A 27,478-nucleotide genomic window follows, 5' to 3' on the forward strand; every position below is an offset into this window, starting at 1 on the left:
TTCCAGTTTCCATGAGTACGAAAAATAAATAAGCTGAAAATGACAAGACACACCTGTTCATTCACATTCAGCTTTCCCATGCCATAGAATATAGGATTGCTTCTGAAAAGACTCTGAAACAGTTCATTGCACTACACAGGGGCTTTCTGTTTGCAAATTCAGGGCCCTAATTTTGCAGCTAGTCTATGTCTGAGGGGCAACTGTGTAAAGGATTCTCTTTCTTCTCTTCACTCTTGGAAGTATTTGAAGTAATTCATGAATCGAACCCCCATATTTTTATTATTTAAATAGCAAAAGTTCCAGCTACAGTGAGTACTTTATTTGCTTATATTATGGAAAACAATTTTAATTAGTTCATTTTTAGAAGCACTTGCTTCAAGGGAATGGAGCTGCCTACTTTTATTGGCTATTAAAAGTTAAATAATTCCCTTTTACAACTTTTACCCAAAAGATAGTGAATGGTTTAAGACAGAGGTTGGAAATAATTTCACGTGGTTTGTTTGCCATCTTTCCCAGATAAACTGTACATTTAATTCTTCATCTAAATAGCTGGATCATTTACATTCTCTTCGTTAATGCCTCTATCGTTCTCTACATAGCAATTAATGTACCTTTCCAGGGATCTGTTTTAAATAGTGTGAGGACAAGAAACCGCAAAATTAGCTTGTAAAATAACGCCCCTTTCCTGTGTCCCCCCTCCCCATCTTGGTTTTGGAATAATAAAGGCAGATCGGAAGGTCGTACGATGACCTAATTTTGGCAGCTGGCCCAGGAGACGCAGAAAATGTTCTCTCGGCTCCACCCCAAACAAGGCACAGGCACTGGTCACTTTCGTCAAGTGCCCTCTCCTTCCAAGTTACTCTCGGGACGTGCTGTCCCAGGTATCCTGGATAACAGGTACGTCACTTTCCCGATTTCGCTGCTTGCTGCGGAGTATCAGACAGAGAAGAGCGGGGCGCGCTGTGCGGGGGTCCAGCGGGAGCAGCCGGGGCGGGGTGCGGTGCGGTGCGAGGCGCTGGCTGATGGCTTCCCCACGCACGCCGGGGGCGGCCGGGCAGGCTGGGAGGCGAGGAGCGGCACCACGAGCGAGCGCGGCGGCGAGCCGCTGGACGCGGGAGGCTCCTGTGCTGGTGGGTTGAGGGGAGCCCGTGGCCCGGCTGCAAATCCCCCCCAGCGGCCCCAGGAGTGACGCTCCAAGGCGGGTGAGGAGGCGCAGCCCAGCCCCGTGTAATGCCCTCTGCTTGGGGGAGGGGGAGTCCGCGGGCGCCTGCCAGGGGCGCCCGGCGGCCGCCGCGGGCTCCACTCGCCTGCCGGGCTCCTGTCCCTATGCAGGGCTGGGGGAGGGGGCGGGCGCCGCTGCATTGCGGCTGCAGCCGGTGACTCTGGGGGAAGGGGGCGGGCGGGCGGGCGCGCGAGTGGGGTGGGGGCCGGCGAGAGGCGACGCCTGCGGGGCGCCCGGACCCCGCTGAGGGGCCTGCCGGAGTCTCCGCCCCGCCTCCCGCCCGAGCTAAGGAGCAGCCGCCGCAGCGCCCTGCCAGAGCTGGGGAATAGCCCGGCGCGGGCGGAGGGTTAGTGTGGTGAGTACCGCGCCCGGTGCTGGCGGGCCAGAGCAGGCGCCTGCTGCCAGGCAGGGAGGGGGAACAGCGTTGGACACCGCTAAAACTGTTGGCGGGGGCTCTTGAAGGGATCCTTGGCTAGTAGTGCGCGCAGGAGACGGGGAGCCGGCCCCTGGGGGCTTGTCCCAGCTCTGCCACTGGGTGACTTTAGGCATGTTACTTACCGCCCCCTTGCTCAGTGCCCCTTGCTTGTTAAGTAGGAGCGATCACCACTGCCTCCCAGGGTGGTTTGTGGCTCAGCTAAGGTTGGCAAAGGGCTGGGAAACGCACTGGGTGGAAGGTGCCCCAGGGATGGAAGTATTAGCGTCCTTTAGTTGTTTCTGTTGCCTTGGCAGGGCTAGGAGGAGGGGATAACTTGGAATGAGGGAGATGTACAAAGCCAGGAGGGAGCTGTCTTACTGAAAATACATGTCCTAATTCCTCATTCTCACCCCAGCAAGGTATTCTAAAAACTGGTGCATCCCCTGCCTGGGAAGGGTTCTGTTGCTGTTCATTGCACTCTTTAAATGGGATATTTAGTGCTATATCCCTTAATCTCCATCTCACTCTGTTGTTTAACTCTTCAGGGGCGTCCTTCATATGAAAGACGCTATAAAGTATTGTGTTGTGTACTTCTGCTTTTCTGCTATGAATGAATTTGCAAATCAGTGCAGATTAATGACATTGAATATTTCGGTTCTCTTTTCAAGGTTGCAATTTGTGGCACTGAAAAAGTTGCATAGGATTTATCTAGTTAATGGACTCATCAGACTTATTATTTATTATTTAGATTGTTATATTCTGCAGACAAACTGGCTGTTCAGCTGTGGTTACACACTTAGCTTTTTTTTTTTTTTTTTTTTAACATGACATTAGTTGTATGAAAGCAAAGCATGTGCTCAGCAAGAGTATTACAAAGAAACTTCTTGTCAACATTTCCATAACCAACCCCTAATTTTAGGAGTTACACTGTCATCTTGGAAAAATCACACTTCTATCTGAATATTGTGTATTGTCTGTTCTTTTATAAGTAGGCCAAAAGACTGCTGGAACTGAAAGGGTTTAGAGGAAAATAAGGTTATTTTACAGTTTACTTTGTTTGAAAGAACTTTGTGTAGCCATTTTCACTTCCAGGATTAGTATGAAAAATCTCTTTGTACTATAGTTGGAGTTCACACACTTCGTTACACTATGAAAAAGTATTTTTATTTGTCTCCATAGTAGCAAAGATGAAGCTGAAATGGCAGCAGACAAACATCTTCTCAGAATAGAAGGGGAACAAGCTATAGGCCCAAGCGTGTTTGATTGTATTGCTGTGTAGCCCTTCTAAATATCAGCAAGGAAGCAGGAAAAATGGTTTTAAATTTTTTAAAAGAAAATGTGCATTGTATTGGCATTTTCGCTGTATTCAGTAACAGTGTCACCTTTTCTGTAAGAAAGAGTTAGATTTCAAATGAAATTTTGCAGATTGAGATTTATTGAAACTGATGAAACAGATTTTCTTCAGTTTTTTAATACTGTTAAATGAAATGTAGAACTAGAAATTATGGCCTTTTTTTTTAAGAGAAGTGGGGGGTTGTGGTTCTGACATAAGCAAGGTTATCCTGCGTTAAAATTCTTTCCTCTGCTTTATTCTTGGGTATAGTTTAGAAGGCCAGAGAAAAGAGTACGGTATGAGTACAATGTAGAGAGTTTAAGAGCAGAGTTTGAGTGAGAGTACTAATTTGTGTCTGAGTCACAATCTGAAAGTCACTCTTCTAAACTTTTATGTTTCATTTGACCAGTATTTACTTATTGATCCGGACATTCTTCAGCTTTATCTATAAATGCACTATTAACTCCTAAGACATTTTCATGTCACTTTAATCATTTGCCATTCTGTAATTTTAAGTCTTTTTTTTTTCTCAACTGTAACATCTTGAGAGTAAAATGGCCACATTGCAAAGACGGCCTGTAGCAGATGACAATTTCCAAAGTAGTGAACACTCTGATCCCTGTTGTTAATGTGGTGTAAGTTGGTGGTGATGGATGATTTATTAGGCAAAGGTTGTTAGCCATTATTTATCCCAATGATCTTGCTGTTGGCCTCATTTTGGCAGCATGGGGCAATGGCATGGAGGGTTGATCATCTCCAGTAAGGTCCTCTATGATTCGATCATCAGTGGTGAGTGAGAGGACTTTGTGTTGTACTGAGAGCTATCTAGCTGAGTCTGCTGCTGCTTTGTTGGCTCAGCTTGCCTCCAGTTGGGTATCTGTTGAAGCATGATTCTAGGTAGGGTTATAGCCACATTTTTTTTTTTGCTCCTTATCTAAAGTATAGGGATGCCTAGTCCTGGAGGTCAGGATTTTTCACTGAAAAATCCTGATCTTCGAATAATTCCTGATCCGTCCTAATCAAAATGGGAAAAATTGTTGCTTGCTTATTAAGTGGATACTTTCAAATGAGTCTATTTGTTGAAACCAAAACTGTGTGCAAAACAGCATCCATTTTGATGAATCTCCCCACTTGAAAAATTACTGGAAAATAGTTTTATAAAAAAATGTTTGAAATGAAAAGTTTTGTTGTTAACTCAAAAAACATTCATTTTGAAGCTTTATTTTTAGTCTGACTTAACTAAGGGAAAAGGCTGAAATTGAGTTGAAACATTTTGAAATGATCAAAATGTTTTGGTTGACCCAAACTTTTTATTTTTTTATTTTTCCAGATTTTTGGTTTATGAAACCTTTTGAGACTTTGACACTTGTCCTGATTCAGGACAAATGAAATTTCTGATACCTCAAAAATTTTTGTGGGACAGGAAAACTGTTTCCTGCCCAGCTCTAATTCTGGTAATATAGAGATCACCTGCTACTCACATAACCTGAAGTTTGAAGTCAAGTCAGGCTTAGTATTAGAGATATCAAGGTCTCTTGGTCTAGATGACTGACTTGTCCATGAAATTATGCATCTATTATGTTAAGGCGGAGAATTATGACCTCTGTTGTAACCATCATATTATCCCAAGTGGCTTCTGATTCAGTTTACCAAGAGGCACAATGTAGTTCCAGTACTGGCAGTAGGGTGACCAGACAGCAAATGTGAAAAATTGGTATAGGGGGTGGAGGGTAATAGGAGCCTATAGAAGAAAGACCCAAAAATCGGGACTGTCCCTACAAAATCAGGACATCTGGTCACCCTAACTGGCAGGGACACTGCCATCTTTTACTCTGCCATCATTGATAGTGTGGCATCTGGAAGTTGTCCCTGCAGCATCCTCTTTGCCTGTTGCTCACAGAAGCATATAACAGGAAGTAGCAGGAAGAAAGCTGAAGCCCTGGTGCTGCAAGATTCTTGGTGAGCATGGTCATATACCATAGGGAATGTATTGTTTTTGACTTAACTCTGTATGCTACAGCACTGGTTTTCTTAGGCTTCTGCTAATGCAATGAGTATCTGGAAGTTTGGGTAATCTGATTAACCTAGACTACCGCAGCTCGGTTACCACTTCCTGTTTATAACTGTGAGGGGTTGTCAGATTGTTCATGGTTACAACTGAACTGATCTGGACTGGTCTGCTTGCTTTTGCTTGGTGAGAAATAACCGATCCTCATGGTTTTTTTTTTTTTTTTTTCCTCTCCCACCCAGTTCAGACCAATAATGAGTCACCTATGAATTGGACCTATGTCTTTTTGTGGCTAGTTAAGGACGGCGGAGAGACTTTGGGCCCTATTATTGATGGCTATTGTTAACACCTTCATTATATGTGGCAAGCCTTTATGTACATGGTTAGGCCCTTGCTCAAGAGCCAGCGTTGGTCATTTTTGACTTTTGATCAATGTTCCCTCTAATTTTTGACAGGCCCTGTGCCCAAAAAATTTCTTCTGTGCAAATTGTTGTGCTTCTGTGCAAATTTTTGTGTGTGCAGTGTTTCGCCATGTGTGCAGGATTTAGGATCTGTGTGCACACGTGCACAGCTTAGAGGAAACAGTACCTTTGATTATTAATGTCCCATCTCAAATATCCCTTTTGTAGGGAATTTTGTTGAGGAAGTCGTGTTGGACAGCTCTGGCAACAGTGGAATTCCACAGATGTCTCCAATATCTGTCTGTCTGGTTTACAGCATGGGTATGGAATTGAGGCCTGGTCTACACAACACAGTTAGGTCAACGTAATTGCCTTACGTTGACCTAATAATGAATGTGTCTACGCTACAAGGTCCCTTCCACTGACATAACTCGCCTGCTATGTTGACTTAATTATTCTATCTCTGCGAGAGGCATAGCACTTAATTTGATGTTAGGTCGATGTAGAGGCAGTGTAGACACTGTGTGGCTTATGTCTACCTACCTGTCCTCCAGGAAGTGTCCTACAATGCTCTGCTGTGCTGGCTCTTGTAAACATTTTCAACTACACTGCACAGCAGCCAGGTACACAGGAAAGAACCCCTCCCCAGTTAAAGTATCAGGAACCTTTGAATTTTTTGGCTAGGAGAGCTCACCTGCCCAGCTAATCATGGTGTCTTCACATTCCAAATGCACTCCAATCTGGAGTACACAGGAGGTGGTAGATCTTGGTTTGTGGGGAGAAGAGGCTGTGCAGCCACAGCTCAGATCCAGCTGTGGAAACGTAGACATCTCTGAACAGATAGCACCACAGGATGTGGGGATGAAGGGCTACACCAGGGACACACAACAATCAAGGAACTGCAGTGGGTGAATCCGAAGACAAGGGAGTGAATGGTCACTCTGGTGTGGCACTGCAGACATGCTGCTTCTACAAGGAGCTGCATGTGATTCTCAGTGGCGACACCACTCTGACCCCTAAGAGCAGTGTGGATACCTTTTGAAGAGTTGGAGTCTTGGGCCAGTGCAGGCAACACTGAAGAGGAGGTCTTGGATAAGGAGGAGAATGGGAGACAGGTGAGTAGAAAATCCATTCTTCCAGAGATCCAGGCGCTGTTTGTAACCCAGAGCAGTCCAGCCAGTCGCAGAACAGCATCGTGGCCGACCGTGATGCCAGGGAAGGAACCTCTGGTGAGTATGTAATTTCAAGTAATATTTTGGGGTCACATGTTCTTGTGTTCTATTTTTAATTTAAAATTATAAGGCGAGGTAGAGCGATTATCTGCTTCCCAGTGGCCACAGCAGCTAGGCAGAAGGTGCCCCACAAAAAAGACTGTTTATGTATACAGGGATGGCCTGGTAATTTTCCATAGAGATTTCCAGGAAACTTTCATGGAGGTTCTCTGCATTCTGTTGCAGAAAGTTTCTGGGGAAGGCTGTCTTATTTCTTCCACTGTAGTAGGACACTTTCCCACACTACTCCACTATTAATTCATCTGGCATCATTATAGTACACACCATAGTAGCATAAGGACCCGGTCTGCACTTGGACACTTGCAGCATTTGTTCCCTTGCTGTCTCTGTTACCCTCAGGAGAGTGATATCAGGTAGGGTCACCTAGATGAGACGGTGGTAGTTTTTCATTTCAACTGCTCGGACTGCAAACAGTAGTGCCTGGGCTTTCTTGCCCCCCCCCGCCCCTTGTGATTTTCTACCCCTTCACCCACAATTTCCAAAACATGGCTGTAGTTTGCATGTCAGGGGTTGACCTTAGTAACTGCAAGCCTTGGGCAATGGCTAGCAGCAGTGGCACCGGGGGAGGAAGAAGGGAAATTTTGTGATGCCCACTTGCCACTGTAAGCACCCCCAGCACAGTCTCTGCCAAAGCTTACAGTTTGGGAGGGTCAGTTCTGGTTCCTGATCTCCAGACAATATCCATGTGTAAAGGAGTGGACTCACCCCTGTAGTGCCTCCTGCTGGTCATTGGGAATTAACTCTTTTCCAGCCTGGAATGCCCTCTGTAGGCCAGTGATCCACACAGCTCTGGCCCCTATGTCCCTCACAGACCCCGGTGCCCCTTTCTCTGAGGTTCTGCCCCCTGGCAGTACCCCACACTCTGCCTCTGGGTCTCCCCTTCCTGGGGAACCCCCAACCCACTATCCCCACCTTGCCTCAGTCTGGGCTATTACTAGTCATCACCAAGCTCCCGCTCCCTGGGCAGACTGCAGTGTAAAGGCCACTCATCACAGGCAAAGGGGTTCGGACCTGTTGCCTTCCTCTGCCTCCCAGTACCTCTCTATGGGCCTTGGACCAGGCCTTACAGCCTGGGGAGTTGCCAGCCTGGAGTGCCCCCGCTTAGCCTGCTCCTTCCCCAGCACTGCACCATCCTCAGTACCCTGTCAGGCAGGCAGCCAGGTCCTGCTCTCTTCCAGCCTGAAGAGAGACTCCTTGGGCCTCTGCCTCACAGCCTTTTTATACAGGCCACCTGGGGCCTGATTGGGGAGTGGCCCAGTTGCGGCTGCTTCCCCAATCAGTCATCCCAGTCACAGCCCTCTCCAGGGCTGCTTTTAACCCCTTCTACTTTAGGAGCAAGGTAGCCACCCCGCTACACCATGTTACAAAGGGGAGGTGTTATGACCCCTTACCCATCTCTGGTCCTGCCATGGGTTACAAAAGTTCTGCTGCCACTAATTGCTATGAAGTTATAGGACAGTGTGATCCCACAAGTCAGTGTTTGTTTCTTGGGACCAGAAACGTCACTTCAATGTGTTCAGCTGTTGCGTGACTGCCAGCAGCAACCAGGAATTGTTTCTTTCTATGGCTTCCAGCAGGGTTGCTTGAAGGACATCGCAATGTTCTGTGTTGCGGCTCCTCTCATGGCTCTGGAAATGCTGCAGGACAAGGTGTGTGCTATGGTGTTTATAATGCTGAGTTGGGTTCCAGTTTCTCGGGAACTGGCATACATGTGGCTATGCCAGCCTTTTGGAAAAAGGCGCAAAATATTATGGGTTGCAGTTGAAATCGGGAGAGGGAGAAAACTGCATCATGGACATTGAAGCCATGTTCCCACTCCCCCCTGCAAGAATGTTTTGGTCCCATGAGGCATTGCAAGCCCTTCCCAAAACCCCCCTGCAGTGAGTTGCACTGCAGTATAGCTACCCATGGTTTACTGCTTTCTGCATCAATGCAAGCACTGCTAGTGCGGGTGCACTCCACCAATACAAGGAGTATGGTGTGGACACGCATTACCGATTTAATTACTGCAGCTGCTGGATGTCGACTTAACTGAAGTCGACTGAAGTTTGTAGTGTAGACGTGCCCTGAGGCTGTATTGATATTCATGGTTGATCCCCTCTTGGCTATGTATTAAAGTGAGATCTCCTGGCTGATTTTTATTAGATCTGTTGGTGGCCTTTAAAACCATTGGAGACAAGGTTTTGTTATCACGCTCCTGGTTGCTGATGAATTTGTCTTTCAGCTGGTTTGTTCCTCTTTCCTTTGAATAATCCTGGGTGGCAATGTTTAGCAACTGTCCATCTTTCTAGAGGAACCTCACACACATGACCATAAAGGCTTTTGTCTTGTCACCTTTCCTGCTCCATTCTGCAGTAACAGAATGTTGCAGTTCAAATCTAACGTTCGTGTGTGTCTCCAGAAGGGGGAGTCCTGAAGTTAGTGCGTTGGTTTGTGGTTGATACTAAAATATTTTTGCTGATTAAGTTTTATTCGTCTAGATAAGTCAGAGATGTAACTGCCAATGTAGAAGTAATCTTATTTATAGACTGTGTTGCACATGATAAATTATCCATATCTATTCCACTTTTTTTAATCCTAATCATTTTAGATAACTAGTATGTCATTGTGACTAGCATGGAATTCCTTAACAAAGAATGTTTTAAAAATGTAAAGTCACTTCTTTCTCATCAGCACTGATTAAGTAGGATACTGTAACTAAGCAATCAGTATTTCAACAAGTATTTATTTTCAGCATGTAATTTAAGAGAGGAAATATTGTGATTTTTTTGGCTTAATACAATCTGTGGCTTGCATCTGTTGCACACTCTTGTTCATATCACATTGTACAGGCTCTAACTAGGAAGCTAAATTTTCATTTATTAGGGTGAACAGTCTATTCCTTGTAGATTATTATAGATTTTTGTCATTTTTATGTAGGCCTCATCATTTTATATGACAGAGTACTCCATTTAATTATTTCAGATTTTCTCATATGCATGCAACTTCTTACCTGTCAATATCTGAAAGTAAGAGTAAAATGGGCCTGAACTAAATATATTCTACATCTTATGTGACAATGGTTTTATATCAATAACAGAGTATGACAGAAAATATGCCCTGACTTGAAAGTATGAGAAGGATATCAAAATAGCATAAAAAACATGATTCCATTGAAACTTGCACACTCATTTTTGTGATGTGTGGCTATGTTTATATTTTGTGGTCATGTTATATTTTGGAGTGTGGTTGAAATTGAATCATCTATGGCAGTGGTTCCCAAACTTGTTCCGCCGCTTGTGCAGGGAAAGCCTCTGGGAGCCGCTGGAAGCGGTGGCCAGTACATCCATTGGCCTGGAGCAGCGAACCGCGGCCACTGGGAGCCGCAATCGGCCGAACCTGTGGATGTGGCAGGTAAACAAACCGGCCTGGCCTGCCAGGGGCTTTCCCCGCACAAGCGGCGGAACAAGTTTGGGAACCACTGATCTAGGGGAAAGCTGAGCTCATCATCTCTCTTCCAAAGCATTCCTTTCCTTCTCCAGTCTCTATCACATTTGGCGTTTTCACTATACTCATTGTCTCTCAGGCTTACCGTATTGGTATGGTGTTTTTAACTCCTCTATCTCCTTCTACACTGAAGGTATTGTGAAATCTTTTCCTCTCCTACATCTCTGAAATCTGCATATGCTCTCCATACCCCCTCTATTAAAAACCTTGTCCTGCTCCCAGTTATTTCTTGCCTCTGCTACTTTCCTCCTTTCTTGTATCATTCCTCTTCAGTCTGTTTAAAATGCATTTCTAAAAGTCCTCAAGCTTTCCTGCCCCCTAGACCCTCTTTACTGGCTTCCTTTTGGCTTCTGCATCAAATTTAAGCTCCTTGCCTATGCCTTAAAGGCTCTGTATAACATAGTTTCAGCCTACCTTTCTGTTCTTGTCTCCTTTTGCTCACCCCTTTGGTATAAAGATATGATCACTGCGTTGAGTAATTTACAGTCGAGAGCTGGGATCCAGCAAAATCTTACATTTCACAAGATTGTGGGAGGAAGACTTGTGGTTATCTAATATCTTGTACTCACAAGTTACGCATCATACTAGAGTTCTTATTTATTTTTATTAAAATCATTGGTAAACTTGAAAAATAGTTTTGTGCATTATAACCATCAACAAGGAAGAAGAGGATGTGACCTTAGTGGACCAAGAGCCTGATCCTGCATTTTTCAAGTCAATTGAGTGCTACCATAATGTAACTCACTTGTATCTATGTATGGATTTATATTCTCATCTCTGCAGTTTTCTGTGTTCATACACAGTTAATACAAATCTGTGTTTAAAAACATTCAGCTCTATATAAATACACCTTCTGACTGCTGTGGATTTTTTTCCTTGAGAAAACCGCTTTAATTCCCCCAAAGTCCTTTGAAAGCAAAGGAAAGACTCTCGCGTTGATTTCAGTGGGCTTTGCATCACAACCTAGTAGTCCAGGCCCATCCCAATTTTAGGGGCTCAATTTTTCTCCCCTTGAAGACCAGAAGAGTTTTTCCATTGACTTTTTAATGAGAACAAAATTGGACTCTAATAACCTAACACTATAATATGGTGTTATTCCTCTAGTTAGATTATACACAATGTATGGTAGAAAGAACATTAGTCATAAAATAAAAGAGGTGAGGTCAGGTTGTCTTGAGAAATCATTAGTGACTATGCAATTATGGGAGTTTAGTCACATTAAAATTGTTGCTAAGGATGATGGATAGAAATCCTAGGTATAAATATTGGGGGAAACGCACACAGTTAATGATCTCTTTAATTAAACATATGTTGTGGTGTTTCAATAATATACCTGTAATGACTTTTATTGAGGACAATGTAACGACTAATTTATCTCAGAGATTAGTATTGATCAAGGTAAAGCTAAGATCAATATTAGATTTTGAGGGTCACTACCTTTGGAAATGGGATGAAATATTGAAGACAGTGCATATATTAGGTTGTGTTATTTTTTTAAGGAATGAGGGAGTTAAACTGTTTAATGTAGTATAGTATTTATAAATAGGGCTGAGCTAGTAAAGAGTTGTATAGTTTAATTTGGCCATTTCCATAGTTAAACTGCTCCCTCCTTTCTTAGTCTCAGTGTGAAAATCTGCCCTTATTCAACACCATGGCAAAACTCCCATCAGCTTCAATGGGAGCAGGAATTTATCTTCTGTCAGTGTCTTTTAACCTTTTTTCATTTTGCAGATCCCTAACAATTTTCAGATGGAAATCTTAGGAATAGTCTGCAGACCCCAGGTTGAAAATCACTATTCTATGGTAATAATAACCTTTTGCAGACCCCCTGGACTAGTGGCCCCCAAACTGCTGAGTGCCCTACCCGGGGTCAGGCATTGAGGAACATTCAGGGGGCATGGTTTTGTGGAATTAGAAAGTTGGCAACCCTACTCCCAAGGGGGCACAAACCAGGTAAGGGGGGAGACATGATCAAAAAATTTGCGGACCACTGCCTTTGACATAATCTCCAGATCCCCAGGCGTTTGTGGACCACAGGTTGAAAACCACTTTTCATATTTAGATTCATAAACTAATGGTGAGACTCAAGTTAGCCATCGTGTCTTTTTTTTTTTTAAGTGGGCCCTTTAAGTGGCTAACTATTTTGTAACTGGGCAAATATCTGGCTTATATTTTGGTTTTCTAAGGTGACAGTTTTAGTTCATGTTAAATGCTAGTTATCAAATATCTCTGCTTTTGGTATTCCATTTTAAATTAAAGAATTACAGGTTCCATTTTCATCAAAACAGTCAGAGTGTACAGAATAGTGTATAGAAAATTGACAGAGGTAAAACATAAGTAAATGCATCCTAAAACATTACATAGAACATGTGGACTTTACAAAAATTAAACAAATACAGCTTTTGCAATAATACGTTTAAACTGTACGTGTACCCAGAGGCTTTGTGTGAGGCACATAACTTAGAAATACTATTTCAGTAAAATGTATGTTTTGAGATTTTCAAAGGTGCCAATGTAGTGCTTTCAGTGGGAGCAGGCCACTCAGCTCCTGCAGGCACCTTTGTAATTTCCATCTTATCCTAATATATTTCATGTATAAATTGAAATAACAATACTACATGGTGACCAACATCAATGCAGAATCTTCCAGAAAATATGTAATCATTTTATGCTTCCTGAACTTGTGAAGGATTTTTTTCACAAGAGAGAAATGTCTTCCTTTGATATTGCTCTCTCACTGAAAACACTGGGCCAAACTCTCAGTTGGTGTTAATTGGTGTAGCTCCATTGCCTTCAAGGGAGTTATGCAGTTGACACCAGCTGATGGTTTGGCTGGCTCTTTGGAAGCCCAGTGTTTTGTAGCTATGAAATGAGCCTGGACCAATGAGACTATACCAAGTCCAAACATTTTTATCACTGTAGAAATGACATACAGATAAGCCATATTTATCTTGAACAAATTCATACCACCTAGAAAGCAGTTTGACCATTTTTGATAGCGTTTGCTCTTAAAAATCCCCGCAGACAAACTTGGAGTGTATTCTCGCCTCATATCTCATGTGCAGAATTCCCACTCATTTCAACAGGAACTTAATTCACAGGTGGGTGAGAATAGACAGTAGATGAATAAGATATAGGAAAGCCTGCTTCCCAGAGATGCTAAAATAAATGAAGTGCTACTCTTCTTAGAACTCGAGGGCAGATTTCATAACAAGAATGAACTCAGAGGTAAGATGACCAGGTGTCTGTCCAGTTTTTGACCGGAACACCTGGTGGAAAAGGGATCTTGGTGGCTCCAGTCAGCACCGCTGACAGGGCCGCTGACTGTCCAGTTGGTGGTGCTGTGTAGTGCACCTGACAGGCTCCCTGCTAGCCTCCATGCGCTCGCCTCTCAGGAAGCAGCCAGCATGTCCCTCCTCTGGCTCTGACACGTAGGAACCAAGCACCACCCCCGCAGCTCCCATTGGTCAGGAACTGTGGTCAATGGGAGCCGCAAGGGCGGCGCCTGTAGATGGGGCAGTGTGCAGAGCTGCCTAGCTGTGCCTCCGCTTAGGAGCCGGAGAGGGCACATGCTGCTGCTTCTTCTGGGAACTGCTTGAAGTAAGCACTGCCTGGAGCCTGCACCTCTGAGCTCCCCTCACTCCCCTCTGTCCCCCTCGATACAAGCCCAGAGCACCCTCCTGCACCCCAAATCCCCCAGCCCCACCCCAGAGCCTGCACCCCCAGGCAGAGCCCTCACTTCCCCCCCCCGCACTCCTGCCCCAGCCTGATCCCCTCCTGCCTGCTCTCCAGACTCCTCAGTCCCAGCCCAGAGCATCCTCCTACACCGCAAAGCCCTCATCACCAGCCCCACATCAGAGCCCTCACCCCCAGCCAGAGCCCTCATTTCCCTTCTGCACCCTGAACCCCCTCATTTCTGGCCCCACCCCAGAACCTGCACCCCCAGCCCTGAGCCCATACCTTCTCTCTTACCCGAACCCATTGCCTCAGCTTGGAGCCCCCTCTCATACTCCAAACCCCTCGGCTCCACCCCCCAGCCCAGGGCCCCTTCCTGCAGCCCAAACCCCTCATCCCTGTCCCCACCCCAGAGCCTGCAACTGGAGCTCTCTCATCCCATCCCACTGCCTCAGCCTGGAGCCCCCTCCTGCACTCTGAACTCCTCATTTCTGCCCACACCCCAGAGCCACACCCCTAGCCGGAGCCCTCACCCCCTCCCACACCCAACCCCCATGAGCTAGCCCAGTGAAAATGAGCTAGTGAGGGTGGGGAGAGCAAGTGACAGAGGGAGGGGGAATGGAGTGAGTGGAGGGCTGGGTCTTGGAGAAGGGGCAGGGCATGGAAGGGGCCTCTGAGGAGGGGTGGGGCAGAAGGCAGGGCAAGGTTTTGTGCGAGTAGAAAGTTGGCAGGGTGTACAGACACTGGTTATGCAGGTGTTAACCACACTCTGTAGGTGAAGAGGCCACTCCCCCTTGCCCCTGCTGGGCATGTGCAGACTGCAACCAGAGTATAAAAGGGAGCAGCTAAACTCGGTCTAGGCTGACCACAGAGGACACTAGACATACACTGCAGACAGGGCTGGCTCTAGGATTTTTGCCGCCCCAAGCAAAAAAAATTTTGGCTGCCCCTGTTTTTCTTTTGTGCCCCCTAACTCCTCCCCTTCCCAACCCCTTCCCCAAATCGCCAGCCCAGCCTCCTCCCCCGGGCGTGCCACATTTTTACCCCCCCATTGCTTCCTGCGGTTCCTCCCCACCCTAGCTCACCTCTGCTCCCCTGTACATGCTGCTGCTCCGCTTCTCCCCCCTCCCTCTCAGATGAGGGAGAGGCAGTCTGTTCAGGGGAGCAGGCGGAGCGGAGGTGAGTGAGGATGGGGGGGATCGCAGGAAGTAATGGGGGGGCAGGGTAGAGGAACCGCTCCCCAGCTCACCTCCACTCCACCACTGCTGCCTACCCTGAGCGTGCTGCCACTCAGCTTCTCCTCCTTCCCTCCCAGGCTTGCCGCGCGAAACAGGTCTTCGCGCACAATGAGGGAGCGGGGGAAAGCGGAGCGGCGGCAGTGCACTCAGGGAAGCAGATGCGAGCAGGGGCAAATTTCTCCAGAATGCCAGAATGCCACCCCTAGAAATTTGCCGCCCCAAGCACCTGCTTGTTTTGCTGGTGCCTAGAGCTGGCCCTGACTGCAGGGTCCTCCTGGGAAGCTTCCAGAGCCCCAGGCCTCAGAGGCCAGCCGTACTGAGACCCTGATGGACACCCAGCTGACCACTGAGGCTGATGGAGAAGAGATTGCAGAGGCTGCAAGATTGCTGCCACTGGAAGTCAGAGTAGGAAGGGACCCAGGGATCAGGACTGTAGTAACAGGAGGCCAAGACTGATCACAAAAGTACTGGTTCTGTTGGGAGCTGGTGGAGAAGGGTGGGCCTGGGTTTCCTTACCCCAATTGCACCCATCACAGGGTGAAGTCAATTTCCCCTGAAGGGGTGGGCTTTCCTCTCAAAGGACAGCTCTTGACTGGCCATTGGGACATGCTGCCCTGAGTAGAAAGGCAGCTCTGTTGACTCTGGCCACTGGGACATCCTGCCCTGGAGAGAAGGGCGGCTACATAGACTCTGGCCTTGAGCCATGCTGCTCTGAACAGAAGGACAGCTTTATTGACTCTGGCCATTGGTCCACGCTGCCCTGGGAGCCAGGGAAGCCATATTGACACCAGATCCTAGACCACTTGAGCTGTCCAATCCCCATTTTGTGTCCCCACGACGCGACACGCCGTGACGGGGTGTACCTACCGCGCAACAGCTCCTATTAATCACTAACAGGTGTTCATACAGTACATTTTACAATTAATTAAGATTCCAATTCAGAAGTTACTGGTAAAAAGAATGATTTAGTCCTTAGAATTGGTTGTATTCTATGATTTTAAAATTTCAGAATATTAGCAATTCAGTAGATTCAAATGTATATCTGTTAATTTTTTCATGATTAATCTCCTCTTTATAAATTATGTATAAAACTACTAGAAATTTCCATTGACTTTCCCTGAAAATGTACATATTTGCTGACTGATTTGCCTTTAATTTAGCTGTTCATTAAATTTCTGCCTCTAGAAATCACAGGTATTTGTATATATTTTATAAATCTCAGTGAATATATAAACTCCTAGGGGCTTTGGGATCTAGTCCTTCAGAATGAAAGTTGCTGTATAAATAAGTTGCTCTTTAATATTAAAAGTAAGATTCATAGGTGACCCAATGTAAGTTATTTCACTCTTAATAATGCCTGTCACTGTCAGCGGTGGTCAGAATGCTGACAGCTCAAAGTACAGAGATGATGAATAGAAGTTTTAGGGCTATGAAAGTCCATATACTACAGCAGCTATTGTTATCCTGGACCATTATTGGATTTTCTAACAGCAGTTATCCTTATCAAAAAAAATCTGCAGTGTACGTATTAAGAAATTCAGTCCAGCTTTGTTTACACCCTTGGTTATAAAATCTAGATTGAAAGCTGCACTGACAGTGGAGAAGCAAGCGATGATTGCATTGTGGAAACTTGCAGTGCCAGATTGCTACTGATCAGTGGGAAATCAATTTGGAGTCGGGAAATTTGGTGCGGGGCCTGTTGTCATGTGAGTGTGCAGAGCCGTTGATTGCCTCCTGCTATACAAGACTGTGACTGTCTGCAACGTGCAGGACATAGCAGCTGGATTTTCAGCAATGGCATTCCTGAACTGCGGTGGAGTGACAAACAGCACGTATATCCTATATTGGCACCAGACTACCTTGCCACAGAGAACATCAACAGAAAGGGCTGCTTTTCTGTGGTTATGGAATCAATGGGGGATCACTGGGGACATTTCATTGACATCCGTGTGGGCTGGTCAGGGAAGGTGCATGTTATTTGCATTTTAAGAACACAAGACTTTTCAGAAAGATGCAAGCAAGCACTTTTTTTCTTGACCAGTGAATTATCGTGGGGAATGTTAAAATGCTAATAATGATCCAGGGGGACCTAGCCTACCCATTGTTCTCCTGGCTTTGAAGCTGTACGCCAGCCATCTTGACAGCACCAACAAATGATTCAAATGTCATTTTGCACCTGCTGAGCCAGCAGCTGAATGTGCATTTGGTCAACTGAAGGGGCCCTGACATTGTTTACTCACCAGACTGGACCTCAGTCAGAAAAATACCCCAACAGTCATAGCCGCCTGATGTGTCCTGCATAATATATGTGAAGTGAAGGGGGAAACTTTTCTGCTGGGGTGGAGGGCAGCGGTGAAACAACTTTCTGCTGAGTTTGAACAGTCAGACACCAGGGATATTAGAAGAGCTCAACACAGCTATATGGCTCAGGGCTACTTTGAATACCATTTTAACAGTGAGCCACAGTAACACATTTTGTTGTATTGTGCTCTACCTGACCCTGCTCTTTTGTGGCCTGGTAGGAGTTGTGTGGTGGTTGCTATACATGTAGGAATATAACACCATCAGTACCTCTGAAATTTTGTTTGTGGCTTATCTTATGAGTTGTCACATGGTCAGTAACAAATAATTGGTTTGCTTTCAGACCTGCTAAGCACTCAGTAGCAGATGTTGCAAACTAGTAGGGATGAGTTGTGTTTTAAATAATATACATTTATTTTGTAACAGAATTCAGGGCGGGGGGGACCTGTGAAATGTTAAACAACTATATTTAAAACTTAATAAATTAAGTTCAGTAATTATAAAGGGGAAAGAACATTCATGTCCATTTCAGCTACACCTACGCCAACCGTGGCTTTCACAGGAGAACATATGTGAAGCTGTGATTCTTTAATGTCCCCTGGGGTGGAGTGGTAGGAGAAGTGCAGTGACATCAGGGGGTCACATGGAATTTGGGGTGGGGGGTGTAGGAAGGTCCCGATTAGGGTGACCAGATGTGCAGTTTTCGAACTGGAACACCCGGTTGAAAAGGGATCCTGGCTGCTTCGGTCAGAACTGCTGACCGGCCCATTAACTGTCCAGTTGGCAGCACTGCACAGCAGGGCTGGCAGGCTCCCTGCTAGCCTACGCACCACATGGCTCCTGGGAAGCATGTCCCCTCTCCAGGGCAGCAAGGGGGCTCCGCACGCTGCTCCCAGATGAAGCACTGCCCCCACAGCTCCCATTGGCCGGGAACCACAGTCAATGGGAGCTGTGGGGGCGGCGCTTGCGGACATGGTAGTGTGCAGAGCCACCTGGCTGTGCCACCGTGTAGGAGCTGGAGGGGGGGCCTGCTGCTGCTGCTTCTGCTTTCGGGAGCCGCTTGAGGTAAGCGCCACCTGGTGCTTGCACCCCTGAGTTGTCCCTGCGCCCCAAACCCCTGACTCAGCCCTGATCCTCCTCCCACCCTCCAAACCCTTCGATCCCAGCCCATAGCACCCTCCTGCACCCGCAGGCAGAGCCCTCCCACCCTCCAAACTCCTCAGTCCCCACCCAGAGCCTGCTACTGCACCCCAAATCCCTCATCCCCGGCCCCACATCAGAGCCTGCACCCCCAGCCAGCGCCTGCACCCCAACCCTCTGCCCCATTACAAACCCCCTACCATATCCTGAACCCCTCATTTCTGGTCCTAGCCTGGAACCTGAATCCCTAGCCCAGAGCCTGTACCTCCTCCCATACTCCAACCCCCTGCCTCAGCTCAGAACCCCCTCCCATGCTCCGAACCCCTCAGCTCCACCCCCCAGCCCAGAGCCCTTTTTCGCATCACAAACCCCTCATCCCTGGGCCCACCCCAGAGCCTGAGCCAGAGCCCTCACCCCTTCCACACCCCAGCCCCCTGAGCCAGCCTGGTGAAAATGAGCAAGTGAGGGAGGGTGGAGAGAGCAAGCAAGAGAGGGAGGGGGCATGGAGTGAGTGGAGGGTGGGGCCCTCAGAGAAGGGGCATAGGTGGGGCCTTGGAGGAGGGGTGGGGCAGTGGAGTAGGACAAGGGTGTTCAGCTTTGTGCAAGTACAAAGTTGGCAACTTTAGTCCCGATATTGAGTTATCAATGGACTGCAGAGGGAGGCGAGCCCGGGACTGTTGAACCTGCAGGTCCATCAGAGTCTGCAGCATCTGTGTTTGGTTCCTGAGAAGCCCCATTATGGTCTGATGCACCTTCCTCCTCTTCTCCTTTCCACTCTTTCTTTCTCCAGGATGTCTGCAATGTTCATCATCCTCCAGGCCCTGTGCTCACAGTCAAATGCAGCACTGGCTTACAGGATTTCACTGAATGTCTCATCCTGAGTCCTCTTCTTTCTCCTTATCTGACTCAGGTGTGGAGCAGGAAGACAGTCAAGGCTGCAATGGCACCAGCTGCAGATCTCTCTCTCACTCACAGAACTCGCTCCTCTAATTTTTTAAGCATTGCATGCTCATTCTCACTTTTGTTTGAGATTTGTGCATGGCATCAGTCACAGCACCAGCCCACAGTGAATGTGACCTGCCAGGAAATAGGGAAATGAGGGAATTGCTCGGGTGCATGAAACTAGTAGCATAGGGTATTGGTACTGAATACTGGCACCATTTTCCACAGCAGTGATGATTTTAGCTGATATCTCATTCCTAGGGGTAACACAGACAGAGAGAGCACAGCTGCTGTTATCATCCTGAATCTATCTGGGCCAGTATGCTGCAAGCCTGTGTACTGCAATGGTGCTTGCTGAAGTTATCACTGACTGGGGTGAGGAGGTGTCCTATTGTAGAGGAAGAAATGTAAAGGCAGCCATCCCTAAAACTTTCAGGAGAGGATTGCAAAGTATCTCCATGAAAGCTTCATTGAGATCTCAGACAGATTCAAGGAACATCCCTGTATACGTAAACTGCTCTGCGTGCATTCCAACCCTCCTGCCTAACTTTCTGGAGGGGACTGAAAAGCAGATAGCAACTGTACCTCTCTTGGTTGTTCCACTGTCTCGTCTAGCATGAGTAAATTAATCAAAAGCTGTATCCTGCTGTGGTGCAGGGCGGCATCCCTGTAATAGAAAATGTATGTACACATTTACCCAGGGTTCCTTCCCCTGCATTGGGCTCGACTGGCTGGATTTCACTGGAGTCAAAAACAGGTCGTAGATTGCTGTGCAGTTGGAGTCCCTTGGTTGCCTGTCCCCCATCCTCCTCCTCCTCCTCGTTGTCATTCTCCTCCTTGCTATTCACAGAAGAGATCAGTGACTCAGGCACCTGGGAGGCATCAACCGCTTCCTAGAGCTGTAGCTTGGCAGTAGCTGGGGTAGGTGATTCACTTGCTGAGATAAGGAGGTCTTTACATTTGGTTGGGTCAAGCCCTTTGCACATCCCAAAGTACAATAGTAATGGCAGGGGTGAAGCAGGTGGAAGGATTTGAAATTTCATGGGGTGCAAAGTCTCAAAAAACCCAACTTGAGCAAAAACTTTTGCCAGTGTCTCCAAAAAGGTCAACAGTTTCATCCAAGTCTAGTGTAGGAAACTTTACATAATGGCTTCCTTGCATCAGAGTCCGAGGTTGTGTCAAGCCCTAGCCTAATGGAGCTAACTTTGTATATGCTTGGTTGCCTGGGGAATAACTAGCATCAAAAATGCCACTGAAAAAATGAAAAGTATTTGTTTTATTTACTAACTCCTCTGTTGGATTATTTTAGTTGGCAAGAGTCTAAACAATGAAGACTAGCATGGAATTTTGTATACTAATTTCTAGTTCTATGTGACTACAATAATTTGTGTAATTCACTTTAAATAAGCAAGATCATGCTCGCTGCTTGAATTAAATCTCATGCCGTCTTGTGATTTATTTAAAAAAAAAAAGCTAGGGAAGGTCCTGTCGCTGGTAGCATTTCTGCGTACACTGTTTTTCTAATCTAGCAACAGAAATAATCACAACATCCCTAGGTCTGACAGCCAACTGCCATTTCTTATATTAAAACACAGCCAGCCTAGGAGGCATAATCTTATCTAAAATCTCTGTCTGATGCATTTTAGAAACTAACGTCCTCACGGTTTTTTGTGAGGAATACTCTCCATCAGATTTCTGTTGTTTTTCATGAACTGAGGTGATCTCTTTCAGAAAAATAACAAGAGAATGTATGCTGTTACCAGTATTGACTAGGAAATTCCTGCATAACACTTTGAAGGAGGATTACTGCACAATGAACGTGAGATCTGAAAAATTTTGGGTACTGACAGTGGATTGTAGTTCTGATTTACTGATCTAAGTACTCTTGTGATAGTCTGTAGTTAACTAGATTTCTGAAAAATTTTAGAAATGTCAAAAGTCTTGTTTTCAAGGAAATATTTTCAAGGTCTCTTTTAGGATAGGTGATCTATGCATTTTTTTCCTTTGGTTGCAAAGTTCATTAAATTCTCTCTTTTCCCTAAAAATGGGGTAGGAGAAGGATAAAACAAGTCACTGTGTGCTCACAATGGAATAAAGAGTAAGGTCACAATCCTGCAAGAATTTATGCACGTGCTTAAATTTACACACTGTGATTAGTCCTACTGACTCAGTGGGACTACTTAGTGTGTAAAAATCAGGCTTGTGCCCAAGTCACTCTGGGATCCCTGCAGGACATAAATTTAGGAAGTTTCACGTGTCCAAACACTTACAATAAATAGTGAATAAAAATCTTGTAGATGATGTGATTACCCTGGCAGTCTGAAATAGTGCTTTAGACACCATTTTAAACAATGCATTAAAATACCATCTTCCATTTAAGGTCTTCAAAAATTGGAGAAGATAGGGATTAATATGAGAATTGAAAGGTGGGTAAGGAACTGATTGAAGGGGAGACTACGATGGGTAATACAGAAAGGTGAACTGTAGGCTGGAGGAAGGTTGCTAGTGGAGTTCCTCAGTGTTCAGTCTTGGGACCAATCTTATTTAACATTTTGTGCCAAGATCAGTAATAAAAAAGTGGGAGTGCTCTAATAAAATTTGCAGATGACACTAAGTTGGGAGGTATTGCCAGTACAGAGGAGGACTGGAATATCCTACAAGAAGATCTTGATGTCCTTCTAACCTGTAGTAATAGAAATGGGATGAAATTTAGTAGTGCAAAGTGCAACCATTTTGATGAAAAGCTCTAGCTCCTTGGAGCAGGGACATGAAATTTGGCGGTGGGGTTGCCCTGCTGTTGAAGATATGCCATTTGCTGTCCTCATGGAAAAAAATGCCCAAATTTGGCCAAGATATAAGACTGAAGAATCTTGGTTCATATGTGCTCAGTAGAGATTTGTTAGTTTGGCAGCTAAATTCTCTGAAGATTTTGTCTTCACTAAGCATGCACAGGCAGCTTGATTCTTGCATTTCCTAACTCTTGAGTGCTTAACTTTGCAAACTTGACATTCTTTTGACATGGTGGGGTTTTTATGTATGAATACAAAATGGGTATACCGTGCTGTCAATAGACAGGTACAAAGATTTTACTGAACTGTTTTTTTTTTTTGTCTTTTAAGTCAATACTTACATTTGAAGCCTGTACAGTGGAACCTCGTTAATCCAATCTAATTGGGACTGGTGTTTATCCAGTTTTTTGTTTATCTGATTTATCTGTAGAATGGGCAAAGAGCTTCAGCCCTGGGGGGCAGGGCCTAGGCTGTCAGCACCAGTTCGGTTAATATGGAGAGCTGGATAATAGAGATTCGGATAAATGGGTTTATACTGTATTAAAATCTCTCCACAGACTAACTCAAATATTTATGCAAAAAGGACCATAAAGCTTAGCATATAATCAAACTAGATGACTCATATTTGTAAGAATTAAGTTATTTGCTTCAATTTTACAAACCTTTATATTAAAACACGATAACAATAATTCATTTTATGCCAATATACAGTGTTTAAGATGAGTAAATGAAAGTCTATTTATACCAGAGGGCAGGAGTGCCGGTGTTGTAGAAACTAAAAATCACTGCTGTGTTTTCTGTTGTATTGTTAATATCAGCAGGTCACACTTTTACCATTGTAGTAGAGGGGAATTATGGGTGCTTAGCCCCTCTAAATAATGGGCCATCCTTATTTGGGTGACTGGCTCTGTTCTCTCATGGATGTACATCAGGAGAAGCCCTATTGAAGTAAATTGAATTGAGACTATAAAACAGGGATAACTAAGTCTGGAATGGGGCCCAGATATTAGAGTCTTTTTATTTTTATTTGCCAAAATTTTTAAGTCTTTTGGGCATTGGATGGTTGCTACCACCGCTTTCTTCTTTCTCTGGAAGGTTGACAGATAAGGCCACTTGTCCCTCAATCCTGATAGTATCTTTGGAGGAGTGATCAGAAGCACCTGTCCCTTCTAGGAAGCAAATAGAATTGGGGACTGAGGGGGAAGATAATCTGCTTCAGCTGATTATAGGTAGGCTGGTAGCCCTGCTTGTTCTTAAAGTTGTCAGACAGTTCCCATTGTAGAATCCTGTTTTCAGTTGCTTATAACTTAAATAATTCGGGCTGAAATTTCCCATGCCACTTGTCTGACTCAGACTGAATCCTTTGGAAAATTTCAGCTATTCCTAGAATGAGGTTAGGGAAAAATGTCTAATATTACACACAAAAAAACAGTGTTAAGAAAACTTTACGGTTGCAAAGTGCAGACTCAAAAGTTGAAAGTGCCAGAATTAAGACTGCCTGTGTAAACTTCACTTTGTTTCGACTTTTTCAACTTGTGCAAAACAACAAAGTGGCAGTACTAGAGGGTTTCAGACATGATGTGAATATTCTTGTATGTTCCCTTGGTCAGAATGAAAAACAATGTTACCCTCGTGCAATCAGTGATGGCTCCTTTCAAAAAGTAATGATGAGAATATATTTGTATTGTAGTAGGTATAAGTCCGTCTGGGAGAATGGGCTGGCTTTTGTTAAGAGTCACTCACTTTTTGTATACATATCACTTTCATCACTCTAGTGGAGACTTCTTTCTTCCTCCTCGAAGATTATTGGAAAACTATTCTGGCTACTAGAAAAAAGAGTGTAAGAATGGCCATACTAGTTAGACCAAAGGTCCATCCAGCCCAGTACCCTGTCTACCGACAGTGGCCGATGCCAGGTGCCCCAGAGGGAGTGAACCTAACAGGTAATGATCAAGTGATCTCTCTCCTGCCATCCATCTCCACCCTCTGACAAACAGAGGCTAGGGACACCATTCCTTACCCATCCTGGCTAATAGCCATTAATGGACCCTAACCTCCATGAATTTATCTAGTTCTCTTTTTAAACCCTGTTATAGTCCTAGCCTTCACAACCTCCTCAGGCAAGGAGTTCCACAGGTTGACTGTGCGCAGTGTGAAGAAGAACTTCCTTTTATTTGTTTTAAACCTGCTGCCCATTAATTTCATTTGGTGGCCCCTAGTTCTTAAATTATGGGAACAAGTAAATAACTTTTCCTTATTCACTTTCTCCACACCACTCATGATTTTATATACCTCTATCATATCCCCCCTTAGTCTCCTCTTTTCCAAGCTGAAAAGTCCTAGCCTCTATAATCTCTCCTCATATGGAACAGGTCCCTCATATGGGACCTGTTCCAAACCCCTAATCATTTTAGTTGCCCTTTTCTGAACCTTTTCTAATGCCAGTATATCTTTTTTGAGATGAGGAGACCACATCTGTACACAGTATTGAAGATGTGGGTGTACCATGGATTTTATATAAGGGCAATAAGATATTCTCTGTCTTATTCTCTATCTCTTTTTTGATGATTCCTAACATCCTGTTTACTTTTTTGACCTCCGCTGCACACTGCGTGGATGTCTTCAGAGAACTATCCACGATGACTCCAAGATCTTTTTCCTGATTAGTTGCAGCTAAATTAGCCCCCACCGTATTGTATGTATAGTTGGGGTTATTTTTTCCAATGTGCATTACTTTACATTTATCCACATTAAATTTCATTTGCCATTTTGTTGCACAGTCACTTAGTTTTGTGAGATCTTGTCATAAATATAAGGGGAAGGGTAAACCCCTTTAAAATCCCTCCTGGCCAGAGGAAAAATCCTCTCGCCTGTAAAGGGTTAAGAAGCTAAAGGTAACCTCGCTGGCACCTGACCAAAATGACCAATGAGGAGACAAGATACTTTCAAAAGCTGGGAGGAGGGAGAGAAACAAAGGGTCTGTGTCTGTCTATATGCTGCTTTTGCTGGGGATAGACCAGGAATGGAGTCTTAGAACTTTAGTAAGTAATCTAGCTAGGTACGTGTTAGATTATGATTTCTTTAAATGGCTGAGAAAAGAATTGTGCTGAATAGAATGAGTATTTCTGTCTGTGTGTCTTTTTTGTAACTTAAGGTTTTGCCTAGAGGGATTCTCTATGTTTTGAATCTAATTACCCTGTAGGTATCTACCATCCTGATTTTACAGGGGTGATTCCTTTACTTCTATTTACTTCTATTTCTATTAAAAGTCTTCTTGTAAGAAAACTGAATGCTTTTTCATTGTTCTCAGATCCAAGGGTTTGGGTCTGTGGTCACCTATGCAAATTGGTGAGGATTTTTACCAAACCTTTCCCAGGAAGTGGGGTGCAAGGGTTGGGAGGATTTTGGGGGGAAAGACGTGTCCAAACTACGTTTCCCAGTAAACCCAGTTAGAGTTTGGTGGTGGCAGTGGATATTCCAAGGACAAAGGATAAAATTAATTTGTACCTTGGGGAAGTTTTAACCTAAGCTGGTAAAAGTAAGCTTAGGAGGTTTTCATGCAGGTCCCCACATCTGTACCCTAGAGTTCAGAGTGGGGGAGGAACCTTGACAGATCTTTTTGAAGTTCTTCACAGTCCTCTTTGGTCTTAACTATCTTGAGCAGTTTAGTATTGTCTGCAAATTTTGCTACCTCATTGTTTACCCCTTTCTCCAGATCATTTATGAATAAGTTGAATAGGACCCTTGAGGAAAACCACGAGTTACCCCCTCCATTCTGAAAATTTACCATTTATTGTTACCCTTTGTTCCCTGTCTTTTAACCAGTTCTCAATCCATGAAAGGATCTTCCCTCTTACCCCATGACAATTTAATTTACATAAGAGCCTTTGGTGAGAGCCCTTGTCAAAGTCTTTTTGGAAATTGAAGTACACTATGTCCACTGGATCCCCCTTGTCCACGTTTGTTGATCCCTTCAGAGAACTCTAATAGATTAGTAAGACATGATTTCTCTTTACAGAAACCATGTTGACTTTTGCCCAACAATTTATTTTCTTTTTACTATTGTTTCAACTAATTTGCCCAGTACGGACATTAGACTTACCGGTCTGTAATTGCCGGGATCACCTCCTAGAGCCCTTTTTAAATATTGGCGTTACATTAGCTATCCTCCAGTCATTGGGTACAGAAGCTGATTTAAAGGACTGGTTCCAAACCATAGTTAATAGTTCCGCAATTTCACATTTTGAGTTCTTTCCGAACTCTTGGGTGAATGCCATCTGGTCCTGGTGACTTGTTACTGTTAAGTTTCTCAATTAATTCCAAAACCACCTCTAGTGACACTTCAGTCTTGACAATTCCTCAGATTTGTCGCCTACAAAAGATGGCTCAGGTTTGGGAATCTCCCTAACGTCCTCAGCCGTGAAGACTGAAGCAAAGAATTCATTTAGTTTCTCTGCAATGACTTTATCGTCTTTAAGTGCTCCTTTTGTATTTCGATCGTCCAGGGGCCCCACTGGTTGTTTAGTAGGCTTCCTGCTTCTGATGTACTTAAATATTTTGTTGTTACCTTTTGAGATTTTGGCTAGCTGTTCTTGAAACTCCTTTTTGGCTTTTCTTATTACATTTTTACACTTAATTTGGCAGTATTTATGCTCCTTTCTATTTACCTCACTAGGATTTGACTTCCACTTTCTAAAAGATGCCTTTTTATCTCTCCCTGCTTTTTATATGGTTGTTAAGCCACGGTGGCTCTTTTTTAGTTTTTTTTTTTACTGTTTTTTAATTTGGGGTATACATTTAAGTTGAGCCTCTATTATGGTGTCTCTGAAAAGTGTCCATACAGCTTGCAGGGATTTCACTCTAGTCACTGTACCTTTTAATTTCTGTTTAACTAATCTCCTCATTTTTGCATAATTCCCCTTTCTGAAATTAAATGCCACTGTGCTGGGCTGTTGAGGTGTTCTTCCCACCACAGGAATGTTAAATGTCATTATGTGATGGTCACTATTTCCAAGCGATCCTGTTATAGTTACCTCTTGGACCAGATCCTGCGCTCCACTCAGGACTAAATCGAGAGTTGCCTCTGCCCTTGTGGGTTCCTGTACCAGCTGCTCCAAGATGCAGTCATTTAAAGTATTGAGAAGTTTTTGTCTCTGTATTTCATCCTGAGGTGACATGTATCCAGTCAATATGGGGATAATTGAAATCCCCCACTATTATTGAATTCTTTATTTTG

The 27,478-nt window shown here is 44.7% G+C and overlaps 1 protein-coding gene across 4 annotated transcripts in view; it reads left to right on the plus strand.

Annotated features, from left to right (window-relative positions):
* Positions 1-814: 814 nt before the first annotated feature.
* THSD7A (thrombospondin type 1 domain containing 7A) overlaps positions 815-27,478 on the plus strand; it is a 634,694-nt gene continuing 608,030 nt past the window's right edge. The window contains exon 1 of one of the 4 annotated variants that reach the window (XM_073333830.1): positions 815-897. The gene's annotated coding sequence lies outside the window, so the exon portion shown is untranslated. Of the gene's footprint in view, positions 898-1,138; positions 1,203-1,528; positions 1,578-6,183; positions 6,495-27,478 lie in introns of those variants that run through there. The other 3 variants (XM_073333827.1, XM_073333831.1, XM_073333829.1) reach the window with 3 other exon arrangements.

The sequence above is a fragment of the Lepidochelys kempii genome, chromosome 2 (genome assembly GCF_965140265.1).
Source record: "Lepidochelys kempii isolate rLepKem1 chromosome 2, rLepKem1.hap2, whole genome shotgun sequence".
Taxonomy (NCBI): domain Eukaryota; kingdom Metazoa; phylum Chordata; order Testudines; family Cheloniidae; genus Lepidochelys; species Lepidochelys kempii.